At 44.6% G+C, this 15,100-nt stretch overlaps 3 pseudogenes; all 3 read right to left on the reverse strand.

The window, feature by feature from the left end:
* Positions 1-6,791: 6,791 nt before the first annotated feature.
* Positions 6,792-8,614, reverse strand: LOC149573802 (25S ribosomal RNA; annotated as a pseudogene).
* Positions 8,615-8,718: 104 nt separating this feature from the next.
* On the reverse strand, positions 8,719-8,871 carry LOC149573803 (5.8S ribosomal RNA; annotated as a pseudogene).
* A 706-nt stretch (positions 8,872-9,577) lies between these two features.
* Positions 9,578-10,816, reverse strand: LOC149573804 (18S ribosomal RNA; annotated as a pseudogene).
* Positions 10,817-15,100: the final 4,284 nt, after the last annotated feature.

Below are 15,100 nucleotides of genomic sequence, written 5' to 3' on the forward strand. Positions count from 1 at the left end.
CTTGACTTGATGAGCAGACTTAAATAGTCAACTTGGTGAGAGTACTTGGTGGGGTGAACTGATGAATGGACTTAAAGAGTCAGCTTGGTGGGAGTACTTGGTGGGCTGACCTACTGGGGTGACTTGATGAACAGAGTTAAAGATTCAACTTGGTTAGAGTACTTGTTCTAGTGACTTGATGAATGGACTTGAAGAGTCAACTTGTTGGGGTGACTTGATGAAAGGACTTAAAGAGTCAACTTGGTGAGAGTACTTGGTGGGGCGACTTGATGAACAGACTTAAAGGGTCGACTTGGCGGGGTTACTTGATGAATGGACCTAAAAAGTTGACTTGGTGAGAGTACTTGGTAGGGTGAACTGATGAACGGACTTAAAGATTTGACTTTGTGGGTTGACCTGGTGGAGTGACTTGATGAATGGACATAAACAATCAACTTGGTGAGACTACTTGTTTTGGAGACTTGATGAACGTACTTAAAGAGTCGACTTGGTGTGGTGAGTTGACGAAAGGACTTAAAGAGTCAAATTGGAGAGAGTACTTGGTGGGGTGACTTGATGAATGGACTTAAGGGGTCGACTTGGTAGGGTGACTTGGTGAATGGACCTAAAGAGTTGACTTGGTGAGAGTACTTAGTGGGGTGACTTGATGAACAGACTTAAAGAGTCAACTTGGTGAGAGTACTTGGTGGGGTGACTTGATGAATGCACTTGAAGAATCAACTTGGTCAGAGTACTTGGTGGGGTGACTTGATGAACAGACTCAAAGAGTCAACTTGGTGAGAGTACTTGGTGGCTCAACTTAATGAGCAGACTTAAAGAGTCAACTTGGTGAGAGTACTTGGCGGGGTGAATTGATGAACGAACTTAAAGAGTTGACTTGGTGGGCCGACCTGGTGTGGTGACTTGATGAAGGGACTTAAAGAGTTGACTTACTAAGAGTACTTGTTTTGGTGACTTGATGAACAGACTTAAAGAGTCAACTGAGTAGGGTGACTTGATGAAAGGACTTAAAGAGTCGACTTGGTGAGAGTACTTGGTGGGGTGACTTGATGAACGAACTTAAAGGGTCGACTTGGCGGGGTGACTTGATGAATGGACCTAAAGAGTTGACTTGGTGAGAGTACTTGGTTGGGTAACTTGATGAATAGACTTAGAGAGTCAACTTGGTGAGAGTACTTGGTGGGCGGACCTGGTTGGGTGACTTCATGAACGAACTTAAAGATTTGACTTGGTGAGAGTACTTGGTGTGTCGACCTTGTGGGGTGGCTTAATGAATGAACTTAAAGAGTCAACTTTGTGCGCCAACCTCATGTGGTGACTTGATGATCGAACTTAAAGATTTTTTCTTGGTGAGAGCACTTGGTGCGCCGACCTGGGGAGCCGAGCTGGTGAGTCAAATTGGTGAGCGAGCTTAAAAAGGCAACTTGGTTGGGAAAGTTGGCGAGGCAAGATGGTAGGCCGACTTGGTGAGCCAACTTTTCGAGAAAACTGAAAGAGTCAACTTGTTGACACTACTTGGTGGGGTGACCTGGTGACCCCACTTGGTGAGGTAACCCAGTGAGAAAAGCTATCCAACCCTTGGTCGCCAGCCCTTAGGAGAGGCAACTTGACGAGCTGACTTGGTGAGCAGACTTAAAGAGTCAACTTGGTGAGGCAACTAGATGAGTTGGGTCATTGAGGCAACTTGGTGGGGTGACTCAATGAGCTTACCATGTGAGAAGACCTTGTGAGTGAACTAAAAGTGTTGACTTGGTGAGCGTGCTTGAACAGTCGACTTGTTGAGCTGACTTGGAAAGCTGACATTGTGAGCAAGGCTTAAGATGTGACTTGGTGAGGTGATACAGGAAGGTCTCGTTAATACCATAAACTTATAATAGAACCATAGAAATAATAGAAAATGTGAGAACAAAATGTGGTCTTGTAATTTGGACCACAAAAGTGGAATTGCATAATTCATAAACACAAAATGCTAACCCACACGGGCACCTTCACTGCAATAGTCTGCAAGGCAAGATGCCAACTATCACCCAGAGTTGTCTTAGACAATGTTCAAGCCTTTCTTAAATAGGCAATTGTATGCCGATCGGGAAGGTTCTAGATGCTCGGACTTAAATACCTATGGCTGGAAGACCTTGACAATACACATAAGTCTGCCTAATACATCTTTGACAATTTATTTTAGAAATTTTGGTAGCCCAACTTCCGAAGGCCATACCTCACAAATCGTTGCTCTAATTGGCTATTATAACCACTTTTCAGAAATGCTAGCTCCTGATCTATAGGCTCAGGAATGCTACTATAACCCTTCCCTCAATTTTTTGAACCTCATTCGGGCACTCTAAGGCCTCCAATGGTCAGCCTGAAGTTTTTTAGCATATTTTTCCATCGAAAATCTGCAATAACTTCTCAACACTTATGCTTGAGCTAACTTGGTGAGTAGACTTAGAAAGTCAACTCATTGAGGTGACTTGGTGGGGTTGACCTGGCAAGGTGAAACCCACTTGGTGAGAAAAATGCAAGAGTCAGCTTGGTGAGTACGCTGGAATTATCGACTTGGCAAGCTAACATGGCGAGTGGGCTTAACGAGGTGAGTTGGTGGGGCAACTTGGCGAGTGGAATTAAAGAGCCAACTTGGTGAGGTGACTTAGTGAGTTTGTTCATTTAGATGACATGGTGAGCTGAATTGGGGAGGTGACCTGGCAAGAAAACTTGGTGAGCTGACTTGGCGAGCCAAATTAGGGAGTCAACTTGGTGAGAAAACTTGAATAGTAAACTCATTAAGGAAACTTTGCAAGTACACCTTGTGAGTTGACCTGGGGAGATGACCTAGGGGTAGACTTGGTGAGCGTGCTTGAATTGTTGGCTTGGCGAGCTGACATGGGGAGCCAACCTAGTGAACCAACGTAGTGAGTGGGCCTAATATGGTGAGTTGGTGGGACAACTTGGTGAGTGGAATTAGAGAGCCAACATGGTGAGGCGACTCGACAAGTTGGTTTGTTGAGATGACATGGTGAGCTAACTTGGTGAGTCCACCTGGCGAGCAAACTTAAAGAGTCAACTTGGCAATGTACTTGAGTCGACTTGGTGAGGGGACCTGGTGAGCAGGCTCAAAGAGTCAACATGGTGAGGTGACTCATTGAGTTAGCTCCTTGAGGCAGCTTAGTGGGCCTACTTGATTAGTCAAATTGGTGAGCCGACCTGACAAGCTAACATGGTGAGCGAGCTTAAAGAGGTGACTTGGTGGGGTAACTCAACAAGCCAACTTATTGAGGTGAGATGGTGAGTCAACTTGGTGAGCTGACTTGGTGAGCACACTTAAAGAGTCAACTTCACAAGGTGACTCAACGAGTTAGCTCACTGATGCAACTTGGGCAGGCTGACCTAGTGAGTGAACTTAAAGAGCCGACTTGGGTGGGCTGACCTAGTGAGCAAACTTAAAGAGTTGACTTGGCAACGTACTTGAACAACTGACTTGGTGAGCTAACATGGTGAGTGGGCTTAGAGAAGCAACTCAGTGGGGAAACTTGGTGAGCACACTTGCTAGGGCAATGTGGTAAAATGACTAGGTGAGTCAACTTGGTGAGCCGACTTAGGGAGCTAACTTGGTGAGCAAACTTGATGAGTCAACTTTGTGAGGCAACCTGAATAGTTGACTTGGTGAGCTGACTTGGGGAGCTAACATGGTGAGCGGTCTTAAAGAAGAGGCTACCTGGTGGGGCAACCTGGTGAGGCGAGATGATAAGTCATCTTGGTGAGCTAGCTTGACGAGCTATGAGAAAACTTAAAGAGTCAATTCTTGATTTGGCAAAGACCACATGGTCAGATGACTTGGTGAGCTGACCTAGCTAGAAAAATTGGCAAGCAAACTTATAGAATCGACTTGCTATCCCCAACTAGGATCGCACGCCTAGGTTGACCCAACTTGGGTCAACCCATCTTTGTCACCTCAGCCTCAGCTGACCCGACTAGGTCACCACAGTGGGTCGACAAGGGAAAAAAAATCATGGGAGGCCCTGTATAGTGAAAAGTGCTAAATTTTGGGAATTACAAAAAAAAAAAACAAGTTACCTACTTTTGGATCACGCGCAGGTTTCAATTCACATATTGTTGAGCCGACTCGAGGTGTTACGCCTAGCTAGCCAGATTTGAGGTAGGGTAGCCGAAACAATCTAATTTGAGAATTTTCTTTATAAAAAGAGATCATGGTAGGCCCCATAAGGAAAAAAAAGAATTAAATTTTGGGAGTTCAAAAAAAATGTTAACCAGTTTTGGATCGCGCATAGGGCTCGGGTCACATAGCATTGAGGTCCCCTAGGTGACATGATTCGAGGGAAAAGTCGACGGTGGCATGAGTTGTGCAAAAACATTGGAGGCCATTAAGGCTTGAGGCACTTTGAGTCGAGGTTGCCAAGGCAGGTTGGGTTGAAAACTTTGGGCGTTAACCAAAAAGAAAAAGTTAACTACTTTTGGATCACGTACATGGCTCAAGGCACTTAGAATCAAGTCGAGCACAGTGACATGAGTCGTGCAAAAAAATTGGAGACGACTAGAGTCGGGGTACCTAACTCTATTAGAGTTCAAAACTTTGGGACATGACAAAAAAAAAAGAAAAAGTTACTCAATTTTGGATCATGTAAGTGACTCGGGCCACTCAGAATCAAGGCGAGTGTAGTTACATGAGTCGTGTGAAAAAAAAATGGAGTTGGTTAAGGCTAGAGGCAACTCGAGTCAGGGTAGCTGAATCAATTTGAAAACTTTGGCCGTTAGCCAAAAAAAGATTTAATTGCTTTTGGATCACATACATGACTAGAGGCACATAGAATCAAGTCAAGCATGGTGACATGAGTGGTTTGAAAAAATTGCAGGTGATTAAAGCTCGAGGCGATTTGAGTCGGGGTTGCTAACACGATTTAGGTTGAAATATTTGGGTGTTAACCAAAGAAGGAAGAAGTTAACACTTTTGGATCACATACATGACTCGAGGCACCAAGTCGAGCACAGTGACATGAGTCTTGAAAAAAAATTGGAGGCGGTTAAGGCTTGAGGCGATACGAGTCGGGGTTGCCGACACAATTTGGGTGGAAAACTTTGGGCGTTAATCCAAAAAAAAAGTTGACCGCCTTTGGATCATGCACATGACTCAGCACACTTAGAATCATGTCGAGCACGATGACATGAGTCATGTGAAAAAAATGGAGGTAGTTAAGCCTCGACACAATTTGAGTCAGGGTTCGAGTAGTTAGGGCGATTCGTGTTGGGGTTGTCAACACGGTTCGAGTTGAAAGCTTTGGGCATTAACCAAAAAAAAAGTTGACCTCTTTTGGACCACGTACATGACTCAGGGAACTTAGAATCAAGTCAAGCACAATGACATGGGTTGTGTAAAAAATTCAGATCACGTACATGAGTCGTCTACCCTCGCAAAAATTACAAAACCCGAGGACCCACCTAGAATTTGCAGTCGAAAGATTTTTTTGCCCTCACAAAAATTTACAAACCCCACCTGCTCGAAATTTGGCACTTGGAAATTATGAAACCCCACCCACCCAGAATTTGGACTTGGAAGATTTTTCTACCCTCACAAAAATTGCAAACACGACCTGCCCAAAATTGCACTGATTACGAACCCGACCCACATGGAAATTGCACTTTGAAGACATTTTCACCCTCAAGGAAAGTTTGGCACTCAAGAGATTTTTTTGCACTTGCGAAAATCACAAAACCCCACCCACCGGGAATTTGGGACTTGGGAGATTTTTTTGCCCTTTCAAAAATCGCAAACCCCACCAGCTTGAAATTTCAGACTCGAGAGATTTTTTTCCCCCTCGTGGAAATTTTACAAAACCTCACTTGCCCGAAATTTGTCACTCGAGAGATTTTTCTACCCTAGCAAAAATTTCTACAAAACCCCTCCCTCCCACCCAAAATTTGGCACTCGGGAGATTTTTCCACCCTGGCAGAAATTACAACCCCCACCTACCAAGAATTTAACACCTGGGAGATTTTTATGCCCTCGTGAAAATTGCAAACCCTACCCGCCGAGAATTTGGCACTTGGGAGATTTTTTTCGCCCTCACAGAAATTGCAAACCCCTCTCGCCCAAAATTTGGCACTTGGGAGATTTTTTGCCCTCGTGAAAAGTTTTACAAAACCCCACCTACCCAAAATGTGGCACATGGGAGATTTTTCTGCCCTGACAGAAATTACAAACCCCACCCGCTGGGAATTTGGTACTTGGGAGATTTTTTCGCCCTTGTCAAAATTGCAAACCCCACACACTCAAAATTTGGCACTTGGAAGATTTTCTCACCCTCACACAAATTACAAACCCCACTCACCAAGAATTTGGCACTTGGGATATTTTTTTGCTCTCACGGAAATTTTTAGAAAACTCCATCCGCCAAGAATTTGGCACTCGGGAGATTTCTTTGCCCTCGCGAAAATTATCACAAAACCCCACTTGCTCAAAATTTGGCACTTGGGAGATTTTTGCACCCTGGCAAAAATTACAAACCCCCATCAAGAATTTGGCACTTGGGAGAGTTTCCTGCCCTCGCGAAAATTGCAAATCCCACCTGCCCAAAATTTGGGACTTGGAAGATTTTCCCGCACTCGCACAAATTACAAACCCCACCCGTAGGGAATTTGCCACCTAAGAGATGATTTGTTACTACCTTGCAAAAAATAAATAAAATTGCAAACCCCACCCACCCAGAATTTGGCACTTGGAAGATTTTCTTGCCCTCACGCAAATTACAAACCCCACCTGCCTCAGAGTCAAAAAAGGTTTTACGAATCGAGGTGACAGAGGGCTAAATCTCAGTGGATCATGGCAGCAAGGCCACTCTGCCACTTACAATACCTCATCACTTATTTAAGTCATCTGTAAAAGATTCTTCTCGCCAATTTCTTGAAATTAATATCCAAGGTTTCTCCAAATGGCTAATGCACTGATCAGAGATGGCCAATGACACAAGCCCCTGGGAGTGCAAGAGTACCCCTACTGCAGGTCGCGATGCAGCTAGAGAGAGATATGCACCCCATCTAGCATGGTTTCCCCATCTCTTAGGATCAACTAACCCATGTCCAAGTGTTGTTCACATGGAACCTTTCCCCACTTCAGTCTTCAAAGTTCTCATTTGAATATTTGTTACTACCACTAAGATCTGCACCGGGGGCCGGTCCACCCAGGCTCATGCCCAAGGTTTCGCAACAACCCCCACATCCTCCTACTCATCGGAGCCAAGCACTTTCCCTGATGGCTCAGTATAGGTTGTGCACTTTAGTGCCATCCATTTTTGGGGCTAGTTGATTCAGCAGGTGAGTTGTTACACACTCCTTAGCATATTTTGACTTCCATGACCACCGTCTTGCTATCTTAATCAACTAACACCCTTTGTGGGATCTAGGTTAGCATGCAATTTGGCACCATAACTTAGCTTTCAGTTCATCCTGCATCGCTAGTTTTTCTTACGTAAAATGGCCCACTTAGAGCTCATGATTTTGTGGTGCAGCTCAATAGAGCAGCTGCAGCAACTTACCTATTTAAATTTTGAGAATAGGTCGAGGACGTTACACCCCTGATGCCTCTAATCATTTTCTTTACTCAATAAAACTCGCACGTGAGCTCTAGCTATCCTGAGGGAAACTTCGGAGGAAACCAACTACTAGACGATTTAATTAGTCTTTCGCCCCTATACCCAAGTCAGATGAATGATTTGCATGTTAGTATCACTGCAGGCCTCCACTAGAGTTTCCTCTAGCTTTGCTCTGCTTAGGCATAGTTCACCATCTTTCAGGTCCCAACAAGTGTGCTCGCACTCGAACCCTTCACAGAAGATCAGGGTTGGTTGGTGGTGCACCCCCTGAGAGGGGATCTTGCCAGTCAGCTTCCTTATGCCTCGCGGATTTTCCCAACCCGCCAACTCGTACACATGTTAGACTCCTTGGTCCATGTTTCAAGATGGGTCAAATGGACAGCTCACTGGCTAGCGCCACGAGCACACAAGTCCCTGAGAGCCCACAGTAAAGGTGTGCACTTCACTCCTCAACCACCGTGATGGAAGTATTTGTGTGACCAGAATGTCACGCTTGTGCCACCATGACAACCCGTGCTGGAATGTCCCCCAAACTGAGCGGCGAACCAGCTCACACCATTTTGCATCCGACTAGGGCACATCACTGGCCTCCATTCGCTTCCCTCCTGGCAATTTCAAGCACTCTTTAACTCTCTTTTCAAAGTCCTTTTCATCTTTCCCTCACAGTACTTGTTCTCTATCGGTCTCTCACTCATATTTAGCCTTGGACAGAATTTACCACTTGATTAGGGCTGCATTCCCAAACAACCTGACTCGTCGACAGCACCTCATGGTGCGACAGGGTCTAGGCTTGACGGGGCTCTCACCCTCTCTGACGCCCCCTTCCAGGGGACTTGGTCCTGGTCCATCACTGAGGACACTTCTACAAACTACAATTTGATAGGCACAGTCATCAATTTTCATGCTGGGCTCTTCTCGGTTCGCTCACCGTTACTAGGGGAATCTTGTTAAGCTTCTTTTCATCCACTTATTGATATACTTAAGCTTAGCAGGTATTCATGCCTAACTTGGGGATGCGGTAGAGATGTAGTATGCCCGCACTACGGTAGGCCACTAAGCCTAGAATAAAGTTCCTCGTGAGGAATCGTTCGATCAGCACAAACCAATGCCAACCTTTGCGAGCCACTGTTTGTCATGACAGATTGACGGACCTCGTGCTCATTTTATCTTTCAAAGACTTCATGATTCACGGGATTCTGCAATTCACACTAAGTATCACATTTTGCTACATTCTTCATCGTGGTGAGAGCTGAGATATCCATTGCTGAGAGTCATGATTTTGTTATGTTTTTGTCTTTCAGCGACCCAAGCACGCAAGGCGCTGGATCACATGCTTCATTCTTTGGATTTCTAAGGTGCCTGATGCAATCATGTGTTGGTGTTGACACATCCCGAACCCTAAGCACCTAATGGGTGCGACGAGGAACGTTGTGGTGTGTCCCTACCCCATCACCTCGCAAAGGTGGGAGTCGACGCATGGGAGAGTTGTGTTAGCAGACTAGGCCCTACCTCAAAAATCATGTGAGTGCACCCATCCTAAACATAGAATGCTCCAAGTGATGAGTCAACACACCTAGGCAAGGAAACAGGGGATTTTGTCAGTCCTGACTTGTCACCGTCAAAATGACGGATCCTTGGCACAATGCCACACACACAATTAGACCATAAAATCTCAATAGGGGATGAGGCCCAGACCCCCTCTAAATTGCAACCAAGCAAAGACCTCTCGCTCTGACACAGACATCATTCGAAGGCACCGATCCTAATCTAGATTGCATCTGAGTCTCTTCTTTGCCCCATGGGGAATCCACGCTTTTGATCATAGCATTCGATGTGACCCTAGACCTTGACAGTGCTGGACCCATAGCTTGGCCATCTAGCACATCGCTGCAAGGCCCAAGTGTCCGCACGTCGCTAAGATTTTGGGGGCAGGGAGGAGGCTAGCTCCATCCCCTACACGATTTAGGGTCTCAAACTGACAATGATCCTACTACAGGTTCACCTACAGTAACCTTGTTATGACTTCTCCTTCCTCTAAATGATAAGGTTCAATGAACTTATCGTGATGATGCTGATAGGAACTGTCATCATCGCCACAATCTGAACACTTCATCGGATCATTCAATCAGTAGGAGCGATGTGCAGTGTGTATAAAGGGCAGGGATGTAGTCAACATGAGCAGATGACTCATGCTTACTAGGAATTCCTCATTGAAGATCAATAATTGCAATGGTCTATCCCCATCATGATGCAATTTGGCAAGATTTCCCAAACCTTTTGGGCTAGGGAGAGAAACTCATTAGCTATATCAGTGTAGTGTGTGTGCGGCCCAGAACATCTAAGGGCATCACAGACCTGTTATTGCCTCAAACTCTCATGGCCTAGGAGGCCATAGTCCCTCTAAGAAGCTGGCCACGAAGGGGAACCTCCATGTAGCTAGTTAGTAGGTTGAGTTCTCATTCATTAACAGAATTAACTAGACAAATCACTTCACCAACTAATAACAGCCATGCACCACCACCCATAGAATCAAGAAAGAGCTCTCAATCTGTCAATCCTTACTATGTTTGGACCTGGTAAGTTTCCCCATGTTGAGTCAAATTAAGCCATAAGCTCCACTCCTAGTGGTGCCCTTTCATCAATTCCTTTAAGTTTCAGCCTTGCAACCATACTCCCCCTGGAACCCAAACACTCTAATTTCTCAGAAGGTGCTTGCAGAGTCCTTAGAGCAACATTCTCCGATCCTTGGTCGGCATCGTTTATGGTTGAGACTAGGATGGTATCTGATCATCTTCGAGCCCCCAAATTTCTTTCTTGATTAATGAAAACATCCTTGGAAAATGATTTTGTAGTGGTTCATCTTCCATAAATCCAAGAATTTCACCTCTGAAAATGAAATACGAATGCCCCTGACAGTCCCTATTAATCATTACTCTTGTCCTTAAGGCCAACGGAATAGGACTAGACTCCTATTGTGTTATTCCATGCTAATGTATTCAGAGTGTAGGCTTGCTTTGAGCACTCTAATTTTTTCAAAGTAATGGCACCAGGACCATGACACAGCCAATTAAGGCCAAGAACACGCCACCAGCAGAAGGGACGTGAGGGCCAGTGCACACCCAGAAGGTAGACCGATCGTGACAACCCATTCACTTGTGACACGACACACAATCCAAATCATTGAAAAATGTGACCAAACATCCATCCACGGCCCCATTTTTTATGAGTTCAGTAGAGGAGTAAAATATTGTCATCATTTAGGAGATGTGAATTCATGGAGCCAAGGTAGTGAAATGGCCAACTTTTGGAGATTGGGTAGAACAACTTGACTTGGATGCAACATCTTGGTTAGGATGACTTGACAATACCATCTGCCTCAGTGCCTTTTTTGAGGTTTACTTGAGAGGAGCAGACACAATGTCGACCTTGATCATCTAGGAGTTCGAGTAGGATGGCATGGTAACAATGGCTCAGCATTTGGAGTGTCTATGGCAGCTAGATGGGATTTGAATTCATGGAGCCAAGGGAGTGAAATGGTCATCAAGCTCATCTGATCAACTGGATGAATTTCACCTTAAAGGGGCCCAATCCAAAAGTTCTAGAGGTCATCTCTTTGAACTGTCAAGAACAAAGGCCAATCTTACATGAAAACTCTGCTATTGTGCAAACATAGGTTGCAATTATAGAGAAATTGCAAGGTTGCCACAATGGCTCGAGGCCAATGCTCTGACAACTAAGTCAATTTTCTCTTGCAATCACCATGCCGCCATTCACAGAGAGATCTCCCCATTCACTTGTGATGATGCACAATCCAAGTGCTAGATGCAAGCTCGCCCTTGAAAGGCCACTTTCCAAGATATCTCGATGACACATTGGAACGACAACAACTATCGAACCATTCCCAATGCTGTGCCGATCAAGTTTGCATAGAGGCGACCTTAGGGAGGTCCCGCGTAGCAATCAGGATGTGCTTTTGTACCCATCTCTCACAAAAACCAATGTTAGCTGAACAAATTTAGAATCCAAGGCTTGTATCGATTGATATCGTCAGGACTAGGTCTATATTTTCAAAGGCCATGGAGAGGTTTCGATAAGAGAAGCTCCCTTGCTTGCTTGCACAAACATCCCAAATGCTAGACACAAGCTCCCACCCTTAGCATCACTCTCCAAATCACCACAATGACACATTGGAATGATAACCACTATTGAACAACTCTCAAATTTGTGCCAATAGAGTGAGAAAGAAGAGCCATATCGGGTCAACGAAAATGACTAAGCTAGATCAGGTCAGCCAGCATGGCTTGGCCACCATTTTTCACCTAGAGCTTTCAATATTAAAGCTCCCATGTAGCCACGATAAGTACACCATGAAAAATTGCTAGAGCGCCAAGCACCCATAGAAAATTGCCATTATACCAAGCAACATTGAAGTGCTAGACAAGGGCTCACATTTAGATCAAGTTTTAAAATCACTAAAAAGACATGCCATGGATCGGCAACCGTTGCCTCACCTTTTCCAAAATTGAATCATCAGAAAACATGATCTAAATGAGAGCCAAGTAAAAGCACTCAAAGATCGCTTCATGCCCCTTTCATTGATTCAACATTAGGATACACCATTTGAAAATCCAAGAATCTGATCCGCATAGACACCAATGTTGAATCAATGAAAGGGGCATGGGAGAGGCTCACGGAAACCAACTCTCCTATATAAGCTATTTGTGCAAGGCTCCTTCTACATTCAAAATCTGTGGTAGCACGGACAAATCCCTTAAAAATCCAATTAAATGAAAATGTGACCAAACAGCCATCCATGACACCATTTTTGGAGCTTGACAAGATTGGGTCAACAAAAATGGCTCGACCAAATCAGGTCGGCCAGCATGGCTTGCCCAGATCAGGTTTTCCAGAATGGCTCGCCTAGATCGAGTTGGCCAGCATGGCTCGGCCAACATTTTTTTCTAAGAGCTTTCGGTATTAAAGCTCCCATGTAGCTATGATAAGTACACCATGACAAATTTCTAGAGTGCCAAGCACCCATAGCAAATTGCCATTATACTAAGCAATGTCAGAGTGCTAGACAAGGGGTCATGTTTAGATCAGGTTTTAAAATCACCAAAAAGACACGCCATGGATCTGCAACCACTGCCTCAACTTTTCCAAAATTTAGTCATCGGAAAACATGATCTAAAGGGAAAAACATTCAGAGATTGCTTCATGCCCCTTTCATTGATTCAACATAAGCATACATCGTTTGAAAATCCAACAATTTGATCTGCCTAGACACCAATGTTGAATCAATGAAAGGGGCATGGGAAAGGCTCGCGGCAACCACCTCTCCTATATAAGCTATTAGTGTGAGGCTCCTTCTACATTAGAAATTTGTGATAGCACAGAAAAATTCCATAAAAATCCAATTCAATGAAAAATGTGACCAAAGAGCCATCCACGACATCATTTTTAGAGCTCGGCCAGATCGGGTCAACAAAAATGGCTCATCCAGATCAGGTTGGCTAGAATGGCTCACCCAGATCAGGTTGGCCAGCATGGCTCGCCTAGATTGGGTCAGCCAGCATGGCTCGGCCACCATTTTTTGCTAAGAGCTTTCAGAATTAAAGCTCCCATGTAGCCTAGATAAGTACACCATGACAAATTGCTAGAGTGCCAAGCACCCATAGAAAATTGCCATTATACCAAGCAATGTCAAAGTGCTAGACAAGGGCTCACATTTAGATCAAGTTTTAAAATCACCAAAAAGACATGCCATGGATCGGTAACCGCTGCCTCACCTTTTCCAAAATTGAGTCATCAGAAAACATGATCTAAAGGAGAGCTGAGGAAAAGCACTTAGAGATTGCTTCATGCCCCTTTCATTGATTTAACATCAACATACATCGTTTGAAAACCCAACAATCTGATCTACCTAGAAACCAATGTTGAATCAATGAAAGAGGCATGGGAGAGGCTCATGGCAACCACCTCTCCTATATAAGCTTTTACTGCAAGGCTCCTTCTACATTTGAAATCTACAATAGCATGGAAAAATCCCCTAAAAATCCAATTCAATGAAAAATGTGACCAAATAGCCATCCACGACACCATTTTTGGAGCTCAGCCAGAATGGCTCACCTAGATTGGGTTAGCCAGAATGGCTCATCCAGATCAGGTTGGCCAGCATGGCTTGGCCAGAATGGCTCAACTAGATTGGGTCAGCCAACATGACTCACCCAGATCGGGTCGGCCAGAATAGCTTGCCCAGATCGGGTCGGCCAACATGGCTCAACCAGAATGGCTTAGCCAGATCACATCAGCTAGAATGGCTTGCCCAGATTAGGTCAGCAAGCATGGCTTGCCTAGATCGGCTCGGCCAGCATGGCTCGGCTAGAATGGCTCAGCTAGATCAGGTCGGCCAGCATGGCTCACCCAGATCGGATTGGCCTCCATGGATTGGCCACCATTTTTCAAGAACACTACCTCCCCTATATAAGCTATTAGTGCAAGGCTTACTCTACATCAGAAATGTACATTCAGTGGACAAGTACCTTAAAACCCAATTCAATGAAAAATGTGACTGAATAGCCATCAACAACCCCATTTTTGATGAAGTTGTCAACGGAGACAAAGATTGGCATTGGTTAGGCGATTTGATTACATCAGTCAGGGGGGTAAATTGTTCAATTTTTGGAGACATAATAGAATGGCTCGATGACCATTTTATATTGGAAGCTACCCAATTTGAGAATTATGACTCAAGTAGAATGGCTCAGGTACCCATTTTATATCACAAGTTACCCAAATTTGAAAATTATGGCTCGGCTTGAATTTTGTATCGTAGGCAACCCAATTTGAAAATTATGGCTTGGAACGGCTCAACTTCCATTTTATATCCAAGGCTACCCGATTTGAAAATTATGACTCAACTTTATTTCGAGCACACTGCCTCTCCTATATAAGATATTAGTGCAAGGCTTGCTCTACATTCAAAAATATGCATTGACGTAGACAAGTGCCTTAAAAAAATCAATTCATTGAAAAATGTAACTGAATAGCCATCCACGACCCCGTTTTGGCTGAATTTGGCAACGGAGCCAAAAATTGACATCGGTTAGGTGGCATGTTTTCATGAGCCACAGGAGTAAATTGACGGTGAGGAAAGATGGCAAGTCAACTGGGTCAGATGACTTGACTCGGTGAGGCGACCTAGCGAGCGGACTTGGTGAGCAAACTTAAAGACTTGACTTGGTGGACACACTTAAACTTTTGACTCATGAGCCACCATGGCAAGCTGTCTTTGGGAATCAAGATAGAAATCTAACATGGTGAGTAGAATTTGAGACGTGACCGGGTGGGGCAAGTTGGTAAGGTGACATGGCAAGTCAATGTGGTGACTTGACTTGGTGAGCAGACTTAAAGAGTCAACTTGTTAAGGTGACTTTCTGGAGTAACTTGGCGATCCCATATGGTGAGATTCCTTGGCAAGCAGAGCTAGCTAGCCTGGTGGT

The sequence above is a fragment of the Cupressus sempervirens genome, chromosome 2 (assembly GCF_028749045.1).
Source record: "Cupressus sempervirens isolate cs-2001-9-10 chromosome 2, ASM2874904v1, whole genome shotgun sequence".
NCBI classification, from domain to species: domain Eukaryota; kingdom Viridiplantae; phylum Streptophyta; class Pinopsida; order Cupressales; family Cupressaceae; genus Cupressus; species Cupressus sempervirens.